Here is a 22,164-nt window from a genome sequence, read left to right on the forward strand (position 1 = left end):
GGAGTTGACTTTCACCAACAGGTGCCGTATATGAATACCAGTTTTAAAGAAAACCGAAGATTGACAATAAAGCAGGAGGAAAGGATAAGGAAGTTTAGTTCTCCCTACCTGCTCACGCGGTCATCGGGTCTCTAGTTGGCGTCAAAAGACATAAACAAAGCTCTTTATTCGATTCACAGCCACACCCCTAAATTCTTCGACCTTTTTAGCCAATACGATTCCAGTGTCTAATGTCAAACTCTCATCAACTCCACGTGGAGTAACACTTCTTTGAGAAACTTTTGTGTATCCGTTTGTAATGAGTAACGTAAGTTACGAGGAGCAAAAGCCAACGAAGAGAATTATGAAAGTCAGCTCAAATAATTGTAATATTTCTTACTTGCTGCAATACTTACAGATTCATTGAAGCTATTATGTCTATTCCTTCTTGCGTTTCATGTTAATTTTGTCTGATTTTAAAGTAGGAAATTTTCCATAATATTATTGTAAATATATATTTGTTTTGTGGTTTTCTTTGTTTTTTTTTTTTCATTTTCAAGGCGTGTTATTTTTTAAAACATTTCTTTTACCGAGAGTTACTTTTTTAAAAAAAAAATCCGACTTTAAAAAGTCAGTTATTATACAAGAATAGTTATTATTTATTACTTTATTTATCGCACTGTTTATTAATTTTTCTTTGTTTCTCTGCCTGCATTATGTTTTAAATAAATATTTTAGTAATGCTTATAAGAAAAAGAGACAAATGATTGGATAATGAACCAATTAGTTAAAATAGATACATATATTTTCCCAAGTTGTAGTTCATAAAACTACCTGTATGCTTATTCGAAGTGACTGCAAATTGCAAGGAATAACCAATGGAAATCATAACACTATTTCACTTTGAAATAAGTATAATAGGCTATCTGATTCTCGTTTTATTGGGTTGGATTAGATATCTGAGTTTAGTGTCCCGTTCAGCAGCAAGGCTGTATGAGACGTGGATCTACAGCTTAACGTCGGATCCGGACCACATGAATTCCCGCTGAGAATCGAACCTGGGCCTCCCACCCCAAAGGTGCGTATGCTATACACACGAGGGAGTTATTTCTAGTCTGGTATACACTAACACACATACATCTTATATATATATATATATATATATATATATATATATATATATATATATATATATATATATAGAGAGAGAGAGAGAGAGAGAGAGAGAGAGAGAGAGAGAGTGTTATGTATCCACATAATTAAAACAATACACAAGTAGATAGATAGGTATGCAGAGAAGAAATATCCTGGCGATACAAGTAGTTGATGGAGGAGAAATCATAACAAATTCCTTCAAATTGGAAGCATTTCATATGTCAATGGAATGAAAAAAAAATCACTGATAGTGATCCGTCTTTGAAAAAGACGAAATTCACTGTGTTTAGTTATGACCCGTAAGCTCCTATTCTACAACTGCTTCAACTTCAAAAATGTTATTATTCCCCTTGTTTACCTTCATTTTCAACGAATTTAAATAGTTGGTTACTGACAGAGTTGGCGTGGGTCAATGAAAACTTGACCCACGACCCACTGACCCACCACCCACCGTGACCCACGACCCACCATCCACCATGACCCACTCTGACCCACGACCCACCGTGACCCACTCTGACCCACCACCCACCATGACCCAGTGACCCACCATGACCCACCACCAACGGTGACCCACTCTGACCCACCACCCACCGTGACCCACCACCCACCATGAACCACTGTCATCCACTTTGATCTACTCTGACTTACCAAAATCCATCGTCATCAACTCTGAACACGATCCACGGCCTCTTCTGAACTGACTAAAGAGTTTACAGGACTGTAATAAAACAAGACTGTGAAATTGTCACTAATCGGAGTTTCAATTTCTAGTCAATCGCTCAAGCACCACTCTGTTACAATAACGGTGGATCTGACCTTTACGATATAAAATGGTAAAGTGTTTGTCAGTGAGGAAATTGAAACAGTTCGAGGTGGGGGGAAATTAGTGTGTGCCTGAAATATACTTGTACTAAGAGAGTATTCTTGCAAGTGTTAATTTCTGAACGCATTCCACAAGAAATTTCTATTCGCAGGAAAATACCCCTGTACAATATGGAAAAGGTTATGGTTTCTCAGTTCACAGTATTTTTCTCACAAAAAACTTGAAAAATCAGTTGTTCATAGGGTATAAAGGTGGTCTGGTACCCTATGTGAGAGCATCTCCATAAAGTATGCTCATAATTGTAATTTGTGTAATCACTAAAACACCACGTTAAATTTAAGTTACAAATATGCATAATTGCAATTATTATGAATATTTATTCAAAGTAGTTTACCTAAAGCAAAGAAGAGACTTACTAAAAAGTAGGTACAAAATTGAATAACACAAATAAGCCATTAGTAATACAAGTATACATTTTCCGTAACAACTTTTTGACGGTAAATCATCCGCAGTGGAACGATGTCCATCCTTCAGCCAAGAAATAACTAGCTCGTCTACTTTGAGCTTGTCTAGCGGTAGGCCATTAACATTGATGAACAACAAGTTAGACAATGTTTGAGCACTTAATCTATTTCTAATATCAGTCATCTGTAAATTCATAAGAGGAAATTCATAAGAGGTATACTTTACATTTCTAATGTAAAGTAGTTCGTACTCTGTCGTGGAAATTGATAATACTTCTACCCGATTTCTGCAACTTCTCATCGACAATCTACTTGTTAGACTTAAGTCTGATAACGATTTTTCTTGGTCAGTTTTGAAATACTCAGCAAGAAGTATCATCTCTATCGCCATACAACATCTTTTCCATATCGACCATGTCAGTTGGCAATGTCGACCCATGTAGAACAGAAACTTCATCTACTACGCCTTTGATAGGGAATCTTGTGAATAAATTATCAATTAAAGCCTGATAAACTGATGATTTCTTATTTGTTTATAAATTTAATTTTTGCAATTACACATGAAGGTTTGATACCATTACCAAGTTCCCTCCCCCGTCTAGAAAGCGAAAGCGAACGAGGTTTCTGGAAAGTATTCATAGGGGAATGGGAATTTCCCTCCTTCTTCAACTTCAATTACCACACTGCTGCCAAATTACGATGAATTTCAATTAAATTATCATAGTATAATTATTTCCTTGAATTATCAATACTTTTCATTGGAAAAAAGGATGAAATTTCAAAGTTCCAAATCAAAGTAAGTAGACCAACGTAAAGGGAAAAAGTGTAAAATCTTCCATACAATTATGCGTACAATCCAAACTTCAAATTTCCGTGTAATTAAGCTTACAGTACAAATTTTATGCCTATTTTTCTCACAACTTTATGGGTTGATTGCCCTGTGCTGTGAGCGCTCCATATAATAATAAACATAAGCTTCAGCAATTATTATAGCAGAAAGCAATGGATATATGGAGCCAAGCACTGTATTTTTGTTTCTGATTTTTTTTCTTAAATAACATCGATCGTTTTCGATCATTTTTACAAACCAACTCACTACCAATTTTCCATATATAGAAAGTGCCCCCCCCCCCACATAAAGAAGAATTTTAAAAAATGCTAGGACACATTCTGTAAAGAGTTAATACACTGAATTTCAGCTCCGTAAGTTTAACGGCTTGCGAGATACCCATTTTTTTTCGCAAAAAATCGGATCCTCACTACCTCCTTAGGATATTATGCATTACAATAAAAGCAATATATCATCTCAATTTGGATTAAGGCCTAACTATATACCAAAAGTAATTTCATTTGACTTTGCAATTTGACCGTGATGATCAGACACACATAGTTACATTCAATTTTTTATAAATAATTTATATAATACAGTGATTCAAAAATGTATTTTTTCCAGTAGTTAGCTCTAAAAACTCACAGGTCTCGAAAGCCAAGTTGTAGTGTAAGTCCTATTGCTATTATTACTATTAAAAATATCAATATCCAAAAGTGCCTGAAGTTCTTTTTTAACTTGGTTAGATATACTCACCTCAGGTAAGTAGACAGAAACAAGTGGAAAAGAAAGGGAAATGAAGGTCTTGAAAGTAAAACGGTGACAAATTTACCAGTCTTCAGAAGATACTCTCTACAATGCAGTGAGTAGAGAGGTTCGGTAGATCATACTGAGTCGGTGGGTCGCAGTGGGTCACGGTGGGTGGTGGGCCGCAGTAGGTCATGGTGGGTGGTGGGTCGCAGTGGGTCACGGTGGGTGGTGGGTCACAGTGGGTCACGGTGGGTGGTGGGTTACAGTGGGTCATGGTGGGTGGTGGGTCACAGTGGGTTACATGCTGTTGTCCCACGACTCACTGACCCACTCAGAAAACTTGACCCACTGACCCACCGACCCACTGACCCATTCCATCTCTGGTTACTGAATTCTCTATGTCTGTGTGTCTGATATCTGCATTTTTTTTTCAATTTTGAGTCGTTCATTCAATAGAGCATCAATAACTACCTGAAAGAAGTGATGACATTTTTTGCGTCACTCACCGTTTACAAGATATTGGAAGAAGTTCCGATTTTGGTAGATTTAAGGAGCCATATCTCGGAACCTTAAGTGATAGTGAGATGATATTGGTGTTGATCAATACCTAAGAGAATGGTGAACATTTTGGTACCAAATAATAACACTGGTACTGGTTATATCTGCATTTTCAGTATATATACGGTGATAAAAATGTGACAGTGCTATAGCTATATAGCTAATTCAATAGATCCCCTAATACGCAGGTTCCAAATCTGTAAGTGTATTATCTATCGAATTTAAATAAAATAAATTAATTATTAAATTTCATATAAATTTCGGAAAAAATAATTCGTTCTAAGTTAGTTCTGGCAATACTCTTCGAGCATTCTCAACTGGCTAATATTCCTGCGCAAACAGCAACATGCATGTCTCTTCGCTACTCTCATTTTCATATCTTCATTCTCATCATCGTGGTTAATCTGATTGAGTAAAAAATTATGATTAACTAAGCAAATTCATCACCATCGCAATGCCGAAAGCGTATTTCAAACTTGGACCGTTTCCGATTTTGAAAACGCTCCTCCGTACACTATAAGATATTATTACACCTTACCTTGTATGTCACATCGTTATTAAAAAATCATATACAATACATTTTTTAAGTAATAAGTTAAAACTTGCAATCACTCTTATTGAAACGTTCGAATTGCAAGCGGAGCGAGTAAAAACATTTTTTTAAATTATTTTTTTGCAAACTGATAAACATATTGATTTAATAGGACACCAATAAATTTTTGGAATGACTCGTCATTTACTCATTTCCAGCGCTTTTTCTTTCTTGCTTGTTAGTCGCCCCTTACTATCAGCGCCCGGTGCGACCGCTCTTCTTGCCCCCCTCTTTAGCTACGGCTCTGACAATGTACGAACTGCTTTATATATATATTTATATATTTATATATTTGAGTTTTTAAAATAGCAGGATATTGAAGAATTTATTTCGTGTTTTCATAATTACTAACAAATTTCAGTGAAAATATATATCCTATATCCTAGCACAGTGGTGAGCAAATTTTTGTGAGTCCAAAGAGAAAACTTTAGGTGGGTATATATATATATATATATATATATATATATATATATATATATATATATATATATATATATATATAGGAACTTCTTGTAATAGTAAAACAATGTTATTAAACTCTGAAAGATTATGAACTAAATTGTGAATACATGAACATCTGAACCAAATAGAATATACTTACATTATTAATATTTATTTATAATAATTAAGGGTAAAAGTGAGGGGGAACGCGGGGAGATACCGTCCTCCGACCTTGAAAAAATATGTACGGCGTCCCTCCAGTTCCTAAACATTACAATGGGCAAAGATAGGCAAGGGGACGGCGCGACCTCAAGCCGCTACCTACCATACCCCTACCTTTTCAGATCCGCTTTTACCCGTAATAACAATTAATACGATTATCAATAACACGCATGCTAAGATAATTTTATAATTAATGTCACGTATTTATGTATTGTTATAACGTATTAAATAATCTTAGTGAGTGCCTCATCATTACAAAACACTCATCCTCTGAAACACTCATCGCAGGTTTGACAACAGCGCGCTGATCACTAATTGGTTGCCAAAAGTTAGTTTAGCTGGCTCACTGTATGGTAACTAACTACAGTGAATATAAGTGTTGTCTACTGTAGGGATATGTATCTTTCTTTAACTTAGAAATATTTAGACATTTCTGGTAACCGTAGGGACATATGGACGGAATTTTATAAATTGGTGCGGAAGATAGGGATTTAAATAAAAACTTTGTGAGTGAAAATAAAATGCAATTAATCCTAATATTGGTAATAGTAATTGTTCAAGGTCACAGTGTTTCATACTAGAGATGGAGTGGGTCATTGGGTCGTGGGTCAACAGCATGTGACCTACTGAGACCCACCACCCATCATGATCCACTGCAACCCACCACTCACCATGGCTCACTCTGATCCACCGACTCTCTGCATTATAGACAGCATCTTCTGAATACTGGTGAATTTGTCTACGTTTTACTTGCATGGCTTTCATTTCCTTTCCTTTTTCATTTGTTTCTGTTTACTTACTTGAGATGAGTATATTTAAGTGAAAAAAGAACTTCAGGCATTTTTGGATATTCATATTTGTAATCGTAATAAAAGCAATAGGACTTATAGGGCCTACTACTACTTGGCTTTTGAGAAACAGCGTGTGAGCTTTTAGAGGAGCTAAATACTGGAAATAATAATTTTTGAATTACTGTAATATATAAATTATTATAATAAAAATTTGAATGTAATTATGTGTGCTTAACCATCACGGCCAAATTGAAAAGTCAAATGAAATGACTTTTGGCTTAGGTCTTAATCCAAACTGGGATGGTATCACATAGCTTTTATTATAAAACATATCCTATTGTGTATTTCAGATGTAAAGCATCACGGGCAGTAGCCAATGCTGTGCGATATTCCGCGCTGTGTTGCCGGATTTCGGAGTCCCCTTTCCCTTCTCGCTCTTCCTCTAGTTGAGATTATTACACATACATTGGCAACATTATTCACAATGTAAATATACTATTCCAGCAAACTCAAAGATTTTGGCTGTGTATCCTAGAAGTATATATAGCAACTGAATAACCTACCTATTAACTTATTCCAGTGGAACTGCTAAACGTTCGTCTTCAACACTACTTTCACTATCGACTATGTCAATTAATATTTCGCCATTGTCTGAATCTGACTCTTGTAAATTTATTATTATGAGTTCCAAAAATTGTAAACACAAAAAATAATTCTTCGAGATTCACTTCGTAGCACTTTTTTTTTTAAAAAAAATAAAGAAAATTCCGCACTTGTACTCGGTTTCATTAAAGACATTGTCAACTATAATTTTGGAGAACAAATGAACTACCACGAAAGAAAGCAACCCAGACACTGATGAATTCTGTTTATGCTAGAAAAGAAGTTGCGTTCCTACACACACAACTATATAGCTCATTTGCTCCCATGTCTGTTCCTATAATAACATTTGGTTGAGAATTTATACTTGATGTAGGTCTCACAACAACAATCCATCTGATTCGTAAGCAACACGATATGGTCGAGTTTGTTTTGGGTTACAATAATTTATGACACCACTCAGACGCCTGGTGTTTTTGCATCCCTGCTAGAGCAGTAAAGAAGGAGTACGTAATTGGCCACACATACGTAAGGTATTGAAACGAAGAAAAAAATCATACTGCGTTTCTTCTGTCGAATAAGGAAGAATCTTGCATGAAGGCAATTTCAAAACAATATTACGAATGTCCCATACCTTCTGTTCTTATGTATATATTGAGTTTAGTTGATTTTAGTTTAGCTATCAGCAGCGAGGCTATATGAGACGTGGACCTACTGATTAACGTGGAATCCGAACCACATGAGCTCCCGCCGGGAATCGATATATATATATATACAGTATAACCTCGTTAACACGAACTCGCTTAACCCGAACACTCGGTTAGGACGAACAAAATTTCGGTCCCGGCATCGCTGTACGTTATGTTATAGAAAGTTTTATCGGTTAACACGAATTTCGGTTAGCACGAATTACGAACTAATTTTTAGTCCCTTGAGTTAGTAAATATTTTCATTTAACACGAACTTTCAATCCTTTTTTTAAAGATCATTTTTCTTATTTTAGATTTCATTCCAGATCAGTTTTTGTCATGAAGTATTTATACAGACGAAAATTGCCTTGTAAGTAAGAGAAAAACCAGGAACAGGTATCTTTCCTCTCTTATGAGGTGCTGATTCTGTCTTCCGTCAAGCGCTGAAAATGTAGGTGCTTGGCAGACGAGCTGGCGACAGCTCGAGACAAAACTCTTCAATCCCCTGTAACTGCAAACTGGTGACAGCAGTCAAAAATACCTTTCCATTACTAGCGGTACCCACCCTGCTAGCGGAGTTGTCAATTTTATAACTTGACCTTGATTTTCTGCGTATAAATTCCATTTGTGGAGGGCACTTATGCTTGCTGTTTCCACCACTTGACCTTCTATGTTCTGTGTTATTCCAAACTGATGTTATAAAGAGCATTGATGGACATAGTACAAATGTAAACTTTTTTAAAAAAAAATCTTCGAAGATATGATAATAAACTTACTGTAGTGTTTTCACTTGAGGGTGGTATCGAGACCGAAACTAGTCTCGATCTCGATCTCGTCTCGAATTTGAGACCGAGCCGTGCTTTTCGAAATCGAGATGAGACCGAAACTGTCTCAGTCTTGTCTCGATACCATCTTTAGTGTTATCTATGACATACATAATATACTGTAGTTATATGTATTGTCTGTATACTGTAGTGCGTATGTGTGGAGAAAATGTATTCGAATAATAAAATTTGGATCCCGGTTAACACGAATTTTTTTAACACGAACTCCTGATTTTTCAGTCCCTTGGAATTCGTGTTAACGATGGTTTACTGTATATATATGAATCAGGTTGCAGAGGCTTGTTATTTAATTCGATCGCTTACTATTCTCAAGGGTGTAGAAACGGGGAGAAAGGGGGCATTGACTTTCCAAACTATTTCCAGCCCCGAAATGAGGTTCATCTGGAATATGTTTAGTAAACTTATTTAATAGGCCCTAGTTAATGCAAATTAGGAACGTTTATAATAAAATATGATTTTTAAAAAAAGAAAAAAGAAAACATCATCAATACAGTTTCTATACCTAATTACAAGGACGCTGATTTCTCGGTAATTTTTTTTTGGGGGGGGGGGCATTCAGATGCAGAAAGCATATATGATGATTTTTAAGACAAATTGCATTCAAATTATGCCTAATATTGCAAATTTACAAATAAAATGAGGGGGACCCTGGCTCCCTCAGTCCCCCCAGGATCGGCGCCCTTGCCTAATTAAAACAACTAACATTAATTATATGCTTTATATTCTCATTTCCCTAACTGGACGCTCACCGTGTGATCTCATTACTATATTATTGCATAATAATATCTGAGTTGATATTTTTTCCGAGTTTTTTTTTTCCCTTAGTATTTTAACCTACATAAACACAAAGTCGGATAAACAGACTGCTAGAAACAGCATTTGTTGAGTTGAGTTTATTTTAGTTTAGCGTCCCTTTCAGCAGCGAGGCTATATGAGACGTGGACCTACTGATTAACGTGGAATCCGAACCACATGAGCTCCCGCCGGGAATCGAACCCGGGTCTCCCACGCCAAAGACGCGTACGCTAACCGCTTAGCCACGGAGGAGCTCAAACAGCATTTGTTTTCTTATGAATAGCTTATTGATTTATCTCTTACAATCCGGTTTTCAACTTCAGTACTGTCAAGATCCGTCTTTTGTTAAGGTAGCATCGAGAAAACATAATATGTGTATAGTATACATGGTGAGTTAAAATGCTTTCATATTCTGAAAGAGGTCATTTGTTCTGTTTCTAATGTGTGAAAAGCTTTCCTCCCCCTGAAAGTAATGTTCCCCTAGAACAACCTGTTGGTTACACCCCTGATTATCCTTTAATAAAAGTTGAATTCCATTTCCAAATCGAAGAAAAATCCATGGAAATTAGACGGGACTCAACGCTCGTTTTACTAATTGTTTTATATGGAAACCTTTCAAAGCGTGTATCATGACAACCAGTTGTCATAAAAAGATGTAGTTTTCACGTATGTGTTCGTAATTCTTTTCTCTACTTCGTAAAGTGAGCAGTAAATGTGCTAATACAATATTTCTAATAAGCGCCTCTGCTATTGTCAAGATTCGCAGTAGCGCGAGAAGTCAGCGTGCAGAACTGCTTGTCGCGAATTGTCAACACCGCTCAAAGCCAATTGGACGGCGCGTGAAGCCAACTCAAGGCCATGCCGCTTATCATTTGAAATCTGCTATAAGGGGGTAGTGGGGATTCGATTTTTTGCGCAAAAAAAAATGAGTATCTGCTACGGATGGGCACGGGAGAGTTTTCTTGGAAACTCGACTCGACTCGAAACAGACATTTTTCAGCTCGACTCGAAAATTTCGTGCAACTCGATTCGAATTTGGGCCGTTTCGAGTCGAGTCGAGTCAAAATGAGCCAATTCGAGCTAAACCCTGTGTGTAGTTCCAAGTACTCTTTCCAAGTATCCTACAGAGACAAAATAATTATCAATTACGCTACTCCTACTACTACTTCTTATATTATTATTATTATTATTATTATTATTATTATTATTATTATTATTATTATTATTATTATTATTATTATTATTATTATTATCAGAACAATACCGTGTATAACCATGAAAGGTAGGCGGTTTGTATCTGAATAATGAAAACTAGTTGCCTGTAGATCTCGGTCTTCGAAAACTCTTCAGGAAGCAAAAGCATCGGTCACGAGGTTCTGGGTTTGAGTTCCGGAGGAATAAGTATTCGGACTCGAGCGAAAAGTTGTTAAAAATTATACGGCGCCGGCCAAAGATGTTCAATACTGCTCGGCCTGGGTTTATGGTTGTCAACAGCTCGAACGGCTCGGCTCACAGCTCATTAATATCGAGCCGAACCGAGAAGTGACCTGAGCCAACAGCTCACCTAAATGAGCAGGCTCGAACCGAGGGCTCACCCAAGCCGAAACAAACCGAGCTGATTGCTCACCCAATCGAGCCAGTTCGAGCCATCGACTCATTTGACCTGAGTCGAACCAAGCCGATGGACCCGTTTTAACGGAGCTAGAGCCGAGTCGGTGGCTCATCCCAACCTAGCTGGCTCGAACCATCGGCTCAGTCGATGGCTTGTCCCTACCGAGCCGATGGCTAATCACAATCCAGCCGGAGCGAGCAGCTCGCTCAGTTGAACCGAACCGAGTCGGTTGACATCACTACCCGGATTGAGCTTCTGTTTGGGCTCAAACATTAGACCGTGCAGGTCTCAGCCTTGATGGTAAGAACTACATACTTATATTGGTGGTCATGACATTTGAGGCAGTCTCGTTATTAAAATCTATTGCCTCGTTATCAAGATGAGGCGAGACGCACTAAAAGTTTTCCACAAGATGCACTAAAAGTACGAGACGAGGTGCGTCCCTGTTGTGAACAACATTAAAAGTATTCCGCATTACTGTTTACATTCCTCATGGCTTTCATTTTCCAGGCTAATCTGGCGATGATTTCAAAACGAGTTAAAACGAGCTGAACGAGCAAGCCATTTATCAAACTCGACTCGACTCGACTCGAGTTATAGCTCGACTCATGCCCATCCTTAAGTATCTCGCAAGTCCTTAAACTTACGGAGCTGAAATTCAGTGTGCTAACTCTTTATTGAAAATGAACAGAACGTGTCCTAACATTTTTAAAAATTCTCCTTTATGAGTGGCGGCGGAACTTTCTATATATGAAAAATTGGTAGTGGTTTGGTTTGTAAAAATAATCGAAAACGATCGATATTAGTTGAGAAACAATTATTAATTGAGAAACAAAATATTCAGTGCTTCGCTTCATATATCCGTTGCTTTCTACTATAATAATTGTTGAAATTATATTTATTATATGGAGCGCTTATGTAGAGCACAGGGCAATCAACCCATGAAGTTGTGAGAAAAGTAGGCGTAATATTTGTGTTGTAAGCTTCATTACACGAAAATTTTAAGTTCAGACTGTACGTTTAATTGTATGAAAAATTGTATACTTTTTTCTTCCTTTACGTTAGTCTACTTACCTTGATTTGGGACTTTCATATTTTATCCTTTTTTTCACTGAAAAGTATCGACAATTCAACGAGGCAATAATTATACCATGATAATTTAATTAAAATTCATCGTAATTTGGCCCATGACAAACACTTTACCCTTTTATATCATAAAGGTCAGGTCCACCGTTATTGTAACAGAACGGTGCTTGAGCGATTGACCGTAGAAATTCAAACTCCTATTAGTGATAATTTCACAACCTGGTTTTATCACAAGTGTAAACACTTTAGTCAGTAGAGAAGAGGCCGTGGATCATGTCAGAGTTGATGACGACGTGGTTACTCCGATGATAAATGTTTTCCCGACATTTTTTTAGCTATTCAGTAGGTTGGTTGATTTGGAGTTCAGTGTCCCTTTCAACCAGAGGCTGTATGGGACGCAGACATACAGCTAACGTAGAATATGGATCATATGGGCTTCCACTAAGAACACGAGTCTTCCTCGCCAAAGGAACCTACGCCAGTGTTGGGTAAGTTACTTGTAAATGTAACGCGTTACAAGTTACTTTACTTTCTCTTAAAATGTAACGCGTTAGTAACGCGTTACTTGCCTCCAAAAAGTAACTATACCTATTACTTTACTTCGAAAGTAACGCGTTACTTTTAGATCCGAAACTTTAAAAATGTGAAAAAATATGACTTCAATTTTCCGTGCTGCTATTACTACCACTATAATAATAATAATAATAATAATAATAATAATAATAATAATAATAATAATAATAATAATAATAATAATAATAATTATTATTATTATTATTATTATTATTATTATTATTATTATTATTATTATTATTATTATTATTATTATTATTGCACGTTCTGAATCGCTTTATGTAAATGCAAGGACAAATTTTTACTTGATATATGAACATTTTCATATAATGTAACATTGATAAAATGCCATACTGCGTTACTCGTAGGGATGGACACGAGTGAGTTCTATCGAGTTTTCTTTCACACTCGATTCGACTAGAAACAGACATCTTTGAGCTCGACCCGAGAACTCGACTCGAAAAATTTTCTCCAACTCAACTCGAATTGGGGTCAAGTTTCGAGTCGACTCGAGCCAAATCCGGTGTGTAGTTTCGAGTACATTCTTCAAGTATATTACATAGACAGTATAATTATTATCAATGAGACTACTACTACTACAACTTTTATTATTATTATTATTATTATTATTATTATTATTATTATTATTATTATTATTATTATTATTATTATTATTATTATTATTATTATTATTATTATAACAACATTGTATATAAAAATGAAAGATAGGCGGTTTGTATTTGAATACTAAAAAAAACTAATTGATTGCCATCCTCGGTAGTCGTGAAGTCTAGGATTCAAGGGCATTGTTCACGAGCTTCTGAATTTAGGTTGAGTATTCGGGCTCGAGCCAAACAATGTTAAAAGTTATAGGTCACTGGCCAAATATCTTCAAAACTGCTCGACCAGGGTTTAGAATTTTCAAGGACTCGAGCAGCTCGGCTCACACCTCATTCACTATCGACCCGAACCGAGAAGTGAGCCGAGCCAACAGCTCACCCAACCGACTCGGCTACAGCCCTCGGCTCAGTTGAGCCGATGGTTCACCCCAAGCCAGCTCGAGCCATCTTCTCAGTTGAGCCGAGCCGAGCTGAGCTTGTTATAAAAAATCTCTTGTGGTCTCACTATCGAGACGAGACGAGATGCGAGCAGTGTCCCCTCTCGTGAGCAACAATAAAAGTATTCCATATTACTGTTTAGCTTACATTTCTCATGGCTTTCGTTTTCCAGTGTAGGCCATGATTTCAAGACGACTTAAAACGAACGAGCCATGTATCAAACTCGACTGGACTCGAAACTCGACGTGAAAAACTGAATCGGCTCGGAACTCGACTCGAGGATATTACCCTTGACTTGACTCGAAACTCGACTTGAATGCGAGTCGAGTCGAGTTTTAGCTTGACTCGTGCTCATCCCTATCCGCAGAGCCGTAGCTAGAGATTCCGGCGCCCGGGGCGAAGTAGAATTCGGCGCCCCTATCGGCACCTCTAAGCTTTTTTTTTTTTTTTTTTTTTTTTTTTTTTTTTTTTTGCATATAGGTCAAACAGAAGCGGCTTTCGTTGTTACGCTGTGTTGATTTTTTATCGAGCTGCTTGGATAGACAATTGAATTGCAACATTCAAAGAGACCATTATGTATTTTTATTTTTATTTTATTTTATTTTTATTTTTATTTTTATTTATTTATTTTTTTTTAAATAAGAGCTGTTTCCAAGAGGTGGATTTTGGACTTTTATTTAAACTTGAGAAAACTACCTCTGGTTGGTATACAGATCCACTTGGAGATCAGTTATGGAAATTTATAGTACAACTATTTGTAACGTTTCATACTATCGATAAGAAATGAAATTTTAATACATTAGAAACTATGTGCTTTTAAAATGTTCGAATGACAGCATTAATTTCCAGTAATAATTACAAACTTTAGTAAATTTATTCTCTATGTGACCACTTAATTTCGATTATTTTAATATCAGCAATTAAACGAGATGAATTTATTAATGATAGACTTTCTTTTATTACTCTTAAGGGTCGGTGGTGTGATATTACTTTAAATGTACATGTCCCAACAGAAGATAAGGATGACGATATAAAAGACACTTTTGAGAAGTGTCATGGGTATTCTACCAAGTCCCGCGATACTATATGAAAATTCTGTTAGAGAATTTTAATGCAAAGATAGGGCGACAGGATATTTTCAAACCGGTTATAGGGAAAGAAAATCTGCATAAGAAAAGTAATGCAACGGCGTTTAGTTTCGTGAACTTTGGAATATCCAAAAATCTTATCGAGAAGAGCTCAAAATTATCACATCGCGACGTTCATAAATACACATAGACCTCGCCAGACGGAAGAACACAGTTTCACTAAATAGAAGAAATCAGTCCAGTATAATTGATGTTCGCTCGTTCAGAGGGCCTAAGTGTGACACTGATCACTATCTGGTAGCAGCGATAACAAGAGAGAGAGAGATTGTCTTTGAATAAAGAGAGGTTTAGTTTAAAGAAATTAGAAGAGAACTAGGCAAGAGAGGAATACCAGATTGAAGTGTAATAGATTCTCTTATGTAGAAGATTTTGAGAGCACTAATATTGAGAATACTGGGTTCAAATTTGGGACAGCATTAAAATTTCGGCAAGAGAAAAATTGGAGCACGCGGAAATACGTAGGAACATATCATGGTTCGATCAGGAATGCACCTTGCACCAAACTAACGGAGATGGGAAAATAGGCGAAACTGCGTTGGCTACAAAATCCGAACGATATAACTAAACTAAATTTCACTGACATTAGACGGGAATCTCAAATGCTTAGAAGAGAGAGACGCGATGTTTTGAGAGCTTAAATTAATGGACTTGAAGATAATAGTAAAAGAAAAAATCGAGACATGTATAAGGAGATTAACGAATTTAAGAAAGGGTATCAACCTCGCGCGTATATAAAGAGAGATGACGGAACAATTCTTACAGATACAGCTAGCATCTTGAATAGATGCAGGCCCGTGCTGGCCCACCGGGACACCGGGACGTGTCCCGGTGCGCCCTCCGAAATATCACAGTATAAATAAAGGTACAAGTTTTTAGTAATAAATTCTTAGTTTTATTGGTAAAGAAACCGTGAAAGGTCTAGTGCGCCCTTTACATTAGGCGCCCTTCCGAGACCACATCAAAGATGAACGATGTTATTTACTCTTCTGTATAGCACAGTTTTCTACAATAAATACACACAGTTACTGTTGGCGAAGAACCCGTGAAAGGTACAGTACGCCCTTTACATAAAGCGCCCTACGAAACATCACATTATAGATAAGTAGTTTTAGTTATCCTGTATACCAGCTTTGTTTAATAAATTCAAATACTGACTGGTAGTATTGAAGAATACAAGGCGCCCTTTACACAAGATGCCCTGCGAAGTATCACATTATTTTTTTATTTTATTCTTCTGTATTTCAGTTTTGTGTAATAAATTCATACAGTTGCTATTGGCAGAGAACATGTAAAAAGTATAATCTAACTAACTAACTAACTCTATGGCCTATTTAACCCGGAGGTTCAATGCCGCGTTCACAAAAGCTCTCCACTGACTTCTATTCTTAGCTAACTGCATCCAGTTTCTACTTTGTATTCCAATCTCTGCGAGATCCATTTTAGTATTGTCCTCCCATTTGCGCCTAGATCTTCCTAATGGTCGTTTTCCGATTGGTCTTCCAGTCAAGACTTTGAAAGCGTTTCTACTTTCTTCCATTCTAGCTACATGACCTGCCTATCTAAGCCTCCTAGACTTGACGACCCTAACAATGTTGGGTAAACCGTATAAATTATATAGTTCCTCGTTATGAAGTTTCCGCCATTTCCCATTCCCGTTTCTCTTAGGTCCGAATATTCTTCTCAGAATCTTGTTCTCAAATACTTTCAGAAAGTCATATACCTACAAAACGAAACAATGTGATACATCAAGAATAGTTCGGATAGTCAAATGTACGATGCATTTATGTAATACTACATTGACACTAGTCTCTAATTTACGATTTTTACGGCATCGAAGCTTTTACAGTCTTAATATGCATCCATATATCCGAGCATGAGAATTTGGTGTGAGGCTAACAACCACATCCATTAGAAAAAAAAAAGGATTTTCAGATAAGTTCGCAGAATTCTCGGATCAGAACTGATAACTTGGCACGAACTCCGCAAAGTAAAATTGACATGAGATTTGGAACATAAAATATAAGAAGTCTCTATAGGACATGCGCGTTAAAATTTGTAAAAAATGAGTTTAGAAATAGATGTTGGACCTACTGGGATATCAGGAAGTTAGATGAGAATTAAATGGAGGAGTCAAGTCGGAAAATTTTACGTTCTTTTACGGGGAACAAATTAAAAATTACCAACTAGGATCAGGGCTTTTCGTTCACAAACGAATGCGTAATATTAGCAGTTACATGGGTTGAATTTGTCAATGATAGATTTTCTTTTACTTCTCTTAAGGGTCGGTGGTGTAATATTATTATTTTAAATGCACATACTCCAACAGAAAATAAGAATGGCTATTTAAAAAATACAGTTTTTACGAAAGAATAGAACGGGTATTTGATCATATCCTGCAATACCATATGAAAATTCTGTTAGGCGGTTTCAATGCGAAGGTAGGACCAGAGGGTATTTTCAAACCGATTATAGGGAATAAATGTTTGCATAAGGAAGGTTGTGACAACGGCGTTAGACTCGTGAGCTGTGCAATATCCAGAAACTTTATCGTGAATATTACAAAATTCCAACATCGCGACATTCATAAATATACTAGGACCTCATAAGATGAAAAACACATATTCAAACTGATCATGTTTTAGTAGATAGAAAAGAACAGTCTAGCACAACTGATGTTCGGTTGTTCAGAGGAGTTGATTGTGATAGTAAGAGAGAGACTATCGTTGAATAAAGGAAATATTCAATATCTGAAAACGGAGCGGTATTTTTTAAAATAGAGGAGAGTCAGGTGAGAGGGGAGACAGATTGAAGTGTCGAATAGATTCTCAGTTTTAGAAGGTTCGGAGTGCACTAGTGTTCAAGATACTTGGTTGAAATTAGAGATAACATTAAAATTTCAGCAAAAATACTGGAGCACGCAGAAATATGTAGGAACAAGCCATGGTTCAACCAGGAATGTACTATAGTAGCAGAGAAGAGAAAACAGAAGAAACTGCGTTGGCTACAAAATCCAAACGAAATAACTGCATAAAATTTCATTGTCATCTGGCAGAAAACTTCTAAAACTTTTAGAACAAAGAAACGCGACTTTTGAAAGTTAAAATTAATTAACTTGAAGATAATAGTGAAAACAAAAACAATTCGGGACATGTATCAATGCATTAGCGAACTTAAGAAAGGCTATCAACTACGTGCTTATATATTAAAGGAACCTAAAGGAACAGTTCAAACTGATACAAATAGCATCTTAAATAGATGGAAAAATTACTATGACGATTGCTTAACACATAGCCAAAAACTAATGCGCGTGGAGAAAGTGAAATGCATGCAGCAGAACCGTATATTCCAGAACCTAACCAGACAGAAATAGAAATCGCTATTTAATAAATAAATAAACACACATCTCCGGGTGTAGACGAAATTCTGGTTGTCTTAATTTTAGCTGGAGGGGAAAAATTGTAGAGCAAGATACACAAATTTATTCTCATTATCTGGAACAAGGAGGAATTACCACAAGAGTGAAGAGAATCAATCATTTTTCCAGTTCAGAAGAAAAGCAACAAAACAGATTTAATAATTATCGAGGCATTTCTCTTCTGTCAACATCCAATAAATCCTCTTAAACATTGTATTAGCAAGATTGACTCCATACGCAGATGAAATTATTGTAGATTATCAGAGCGGATGTAGTTAAAATCAATCAACTATCGACCAGATATTTACCATTCGACTAATTCTTGAAAAGAAATGAGAGAATACAACATCCTGGCACATCAATTATTGACTTTAGACTCTGGTAGGAGGAAAACATTGTACAACATGCTTACAGAATTTGCAATACCAAAAAAGGTAGATGAATTAAGATATGTTTAAATGAATCCCATAGTAAGGTTCGAGTAGAAAAATTCTTGTTCACGAGCTTTCACGTTGAGAATGACCTGAAACAAGGAGATGCGTTGTCGTCCTAATTATTTAACATTGTTCTGGAGAACACTTTAAGGAAAATCAAAGACAGCAATCAGGTACTAGAGCTGAATTTTATTTGCCAGGTTATGGCGTATGCTGATGATGTAAATTTAATAGGGAATGATAGAACAATAGAAAGGAATACAGAAATCTTAATTAGCGCTTGCAGGGATATAGGCTTAAAAGTAAATGCAGAGAAAACTAAATAAATGGAAGTTTGTCGGGATCGTAATACTGCACTTTATGTATGCGTTAAAATACCAAATAATATTTTCTTTTGACAAAGTGGATACTTTCAAATATCTAGGATCATTATTAACATACCAAAACCATAACCACTAAAAATTTTGATGTCAACTGAAAGCGGGGATTTCGTGCTATTATTCAGTTAAAATTCTTTTGTTGTCGCTCATTCTGTTGAGGAATTTGTAGCTCAAAATATAAAACGATAATCATGTCTGTTGTGCTGTATAGTTGCGAAACATGGTCACTGACTCTGAGGGAAAATAGCAGACTGAAAGTATTTGAAAACAAGATTCTTAAACCAATATTCGAACTCCAAAAGGAACGGAATGGGGAAAGGCGGAAACTTCATAACGAGGAACTACGTTTACCAAACATTGTTAGGGTCATCAAGTCTAGGAGGCTCAAATGGTCAGGTTATGTAGCCAGAACGGAAGAAATTAGAAACGCTTTCGAAGTTGTAACTGGAAATCCAAATAGGAATATGAGCGTTAGGAAGGCCGAGGCTCAGATGGGAGGACGATATTAAAATGGTTCTTGCAGAGATTGAAATATAAAGTAGAAACTGGGTTCAGTTTAATAAGGACAGAAATAAATGGAGAGCTTTTGTAAACGCGGCAATGAGTCTCCTGCGTCCATAGACGTGCTATATTAAATTGTTGATACATTTAGCTTCTTTTTATTTGACAGAAATGTTATTACAGGAACTAAAAAGTTTTTCTGTAGTAAGGAGGATTTCGATTCGAGGTTACCTATTTACATTAATACTAAAACCAATTTGGTGGTGATTTTGATATCTCTCTCTCTCTCTCTCTCTCTCTCTCTCTCTCTCTATATATATATATATATATATATATATATATATATATATATATATATATATATATATATATATATCCCGTTTGTATGGGCGCCCTTTTAGTAGACTTGTCCACCGCCCTCATTAGTATCCCAGCACGGCCCTGAATAGATGCAAAGATTTCTTCGACGATTTGCTGAACACGCAGCCAAAAACTAAGACCGTGTTGACACGTTAGAAGAACTTGTAGCTGTCATTAAAAAGATCTTGAAACCCTACCATATTTTACCATGTCAATCTAGTCTTGAAAGGGACACACATTTTTTTCCATCTCGCACGGAGTTGAACAATGTGCAACTTTCTGGGATGTCTTGCTTGCTACCTACTATCGCCCTCCCGCTGACATAAAGGAAAAAAGAGTTTCGCCGCTTCCGAAATAACGGATTCTTTTGGACAGGGAGGCGGAGTGCGCCAGAATACACGTTTTTAATGAGGAGGTTCGATGTTTACCCACTAGAGTGCAGTGCTGCATGGAGGTGATCCCTTTCTTGCTTTCAAGGAGTTGTAATGTGTAAAGAGTAAATAAAAAGATCGGGTTTCAAGGTTCTTTTTATGACAGCTACAAGTTCTTCTAACGTGACAACGTGCCTTAATGTTCGTGAGGAAAGGGAAATGCATAGCAGAACTATGAATTTCAGAGCCCAGCCGAACAGAAGTAGAAATTGCTATAAAGAAATTAAAGAAACACAAATCTCCGGGTGTAGACAAAATTCCGCCTAAGTTAATTTTAACTAGAGGGAGAAAATGTGGAACAAGATACACAAACTTATTATCCTTATCTGGAACAAGGGAGAATTGGCACAAGAGTGGAAAGAATAAATCATTGTTCCAATTCACAAAAAATGCAACAAAGCGGACTGTAATAATTATCGAGGCATTTGTCTTGTGTCAACATCCTTTAAAATCCTCTCAAACATTTTATTAGCAAGATTGATCCCATATTCGGATGAAATTATTGAAGATTGTCAGTGTGGATTTAGACGAAACCAATCAATATGGACCAGATATTTACCATTCAAAAAATACCCGAAAAGAAATGGGAATACAATACCCCGGTACATCAATTTTTATTGATTTTAGAAAGACTTACGATTCCATTAAAAGATAAATATTATACAATATTCTTGCAGAATTTGGGATACCGAAAATGCTAGTTAGATTAATTAATGTGTTTAAAGGAATCCTGACCTAAAGTATAAGTAGGAAAATTCTTGTCCACGAGTTTCCTCGTCGAGAATGGTCTCAAACAAGGAGATGCGTTGCCAACATTATTATTCAACATTTTTCTGGAATACGCTAGAAGGAAAATCAAAGATAGCAACCAGAGCCTAAAGGAGGCTACAGGAGAACAACAGAAATATATGCAGAGACATTATTAAATTCTTGCAGTTTTAGAATAAATGCAGAAGGAATTAAATACACGGAAGTTCACTGGGATCGTAATACGGCAAATTATGGATGCGTCAAAGTATCAAATAATATTTTCGATAAAGTGGATACCTTCAAGTACCTAGGATCAATGTTAGCAGACCAAAATCATATCCACGAACAAATTAAAGTCGACTGAAAGCATAGAATTCGTGTTATTATTCATTTCAAAATATTTTCTCGTCGCTAATTCTGTCGAGGGATTTGAAGCTCAAAGTATATAGAACGAAAATCATGCCTGTTGCTCTGTATTGTTGCGAAACATAATTACTTGAAGAGAAGAACGCAAACTGAAAGTATTTGAGAATAAAATCCTGAGACGAATATTCGGACCCAAGAGGAACGGCAATCGGGCATAGCGAAAACTTCATAACGAGAAACTGCATAATTTACACCCTTTACCAAACATTGTTAGGGTCACCAGGTAGTGTAGCAAGAATGAAAGAAAATAGGATCGTTTTCAAAGTTTTAACTGGAAATTCAATCGGAAAACGTCCATCGGGAAGTCCTAGACGCAAGACAATATTAAGATGAATTTCGCAGAAATAGGAATACAGAGTAGAAAATGGATTCAGTTGGGTAAGAACGAAAGTCATTGGAGAGGTTTTATGGACACAGCATTGAATCTCCGGTGTCTATAGGCCATTGAGTTTGTTAG

Source organism: Thermobia domestica, chromosome 15 (assembly GCF_964235325.1).
Source record: "Thermobia domestica chromosome 15, izTheDome1.hap1.1, whole genome shotgun sequence".
NCBI classification, from domain to species: Eukaryota; Metazoa; Arthropoda; class Insecta; order Zygentoma; family Lepismatidae; genus Thermobia; species Thermobia domestica.